General features: G+C 38.7%; 1 non-coding gene across 1 annotated transcript; it reads left to right on the top strand.

Annotated features, from left to right (window-relative positions):
• Window positions 1–1,151: 1,151 nt before the first annotated feature.
• Window positions 1,152–1,259, top strand: LOC127739885 (small nucleolar RNA R71). Its single transcript, XR_008000627.1, has one exon. It is a non-coding gene; the product is annotated as a small nucleolar RNA R71 (small nucleolar RNA).
• The last annotated feature ends 830 nt before the right edge of the window (window positions 1,260–2,089 follow it).

Here is a 2,089-nt window from a genome sequence, read left to right as displayed (position 1 = left end):
ATTCATAAGTGAGAATGATGATGAGCGTCACATAATCATCACATTCATCATGTTCTTGGGTGCAAATGAATATCTTAGAACAAGAATAAGAAGAATTGAATAGAAGAACAATAGTAATTGCATTAATACTCGAGGTACAGCAGAGCTCCACACCTTAATCTATGGTGTGTAGAAACTCCACCGTTGAAAATACATAAGAACAAGGTCTAGGCATGGCCGAGAGGCCAGCCCCCAAAACGTGATCAAAAGATTCAAAGATCTCCAGATCTAATACAATAGTAAAAGACCCTATTTATATAGAACTAGTAGCCTAAGGTTTACAAAGATGAGTAAATGACATAAAAATCCACTTCCGGGCCCACTTGGTGTGTGCTTGGGCTGAGCATTGAAGCATTTTCGTGTAGAGACTCTTCTTGGAGTTAAACGCCAGCTTTTGTGCCAGTTTGGGCGTTTAACTCCCGTTCTTGTGCCAGTTCCGGCGTTTAACGCCGGGCAGTTTTGAGCTGATTTGGAACACCGGTTTGGGCCATCAAATCTCAGACAAAGTATGGACTATTATATATTTCTGGAAAGCCCAGGATGTCTACTTTCCAACGCCATTGAGAGCGCGCCAATTGGGCTTCTGTAGCTCCAGAAAATTCACTTCGAGTGCAGGGAGTTCAGAATCCAACAGCATCTGCAGTCCTTTTTAGCCTCTGAATCAGATTTTTGCTCAGGTCCCTCAATTTCAGCCAGAAAATACCTGAAATCACAGAAAAACACACAAACTCATAGTAAAGTCCAGAAAAGTGAATTTTAACTAAAAACTAACTAGAACATACTAAAAACATACTAAAAACAATGCCAAAAAGCGTACAAATTATCCGCTCATCAGAAATCATGTTGACTTGCTGAGTCAACATTTTGTTCTGAGCCAATATGGCATTCAGAGCATCAATTTCAAGAACTCCCTTCCTTTGAGGTGTCCCGTTACTCGTGGAATTCCTCTCAGAAGTATACATGAATTAGTTATTTGCAACCATGTCAATGAGTTCTTGAGCTTCTGCAGGCATTTTTTTTAGGTGAATGGATCCACCTGCAGAATGGTCTAGTGACATCTTAGAGATTTCAGATAGACCATAATAGAATATATCCAAAATGGTCCATTTATAAAGCATGTCAAAAGGACACCTTTTGGTCATCTGCTTGTATCTTTCCCAAGCTTCGTAGAGGGATTCACCATCTTTTTGTTTGAAGGTTTGAACATCCACTCTAAGCTTGCTCAGCTTTTGAGGAGGAAAGAACTTGGCCAAGAAGGCCACGACCACCTTATCCCAGGAGTCCAGGCTATCTTTAGGTTGTGAGTCCAACCATGTTCTAGCCCTGTCTCTCACAGCAAAAGGGAAAAGCATGAGCCTGTAGACTTCAGTATCTACTTGACGTGGGAGAAATTGGCGAGTTAAGAAATTATTAATAGAAATACGTTGCAAGTACAGTCCTTAACCAGCCGAAAATCCGCTTATCAATTTAGAAGGGTTGTCTCAATATTGAAATTAAAATACTGGGAGTATGAATCCCAGGTCGTCTCCCAACGAGTTGCAGAAAGATGTGCTATTTTATCAATCAGGTGTTTTCAAAAATGGTTGAGTTGATAAACAGGAAACTAATTTAGCCTTGACTGGGAGTAGATTAGTTGGAAGCCCTATTCTTGTTGAAGTACTCTCAAGATTAATTAATAATTGGAAGTTGCTCTGCTTAGTTATCCCTTCCTAGGTAAAGGAAAGTCAAGCAAGTTGGAAAGCTATTTCTAGTCACAAGTCCTAATCCTCTCCCTTGGAAAGGACTAGTGTCAATGATTAGAGGGTGATCCAACAATAAACCCAATTATAATTTCTCTCTTGAGTGATTCAACTCAAGGTTTCCTTTCAATCATCTCCCAATCAAGTTATGGAACTACTCACTCATCATAATTATAAACTTCATAGAATCAATGGGGAAAATAAAAGAAGACATAATAAATAATAATGAAAGGGATTAATTGAAAATAAAAATAGTCTATATTAATAACTTGTGAAAATAACCAAATGTCAACTCTGGAAGAATAAATGAA

This window comes from Arachis duranensis, chromosome 6 (assembly GCF_000817695.3).
Source record: "Arachis duranensis cultivar V14167 chromosome 6, aradu.V14167.gnm2.J7QH, whole genome shotgun sequence".
Lineage (NCBI taxonomy): Eukaryota > Viridiplantae > Streptophyta > Magnoliopsida > Fabales > Fabaceae > Arachis > Arachis duranensis.
Note: the sequence above shows the minus strand (reverse complement) of the source record. Positions and strands in the feature narration are given on the sequence as shown.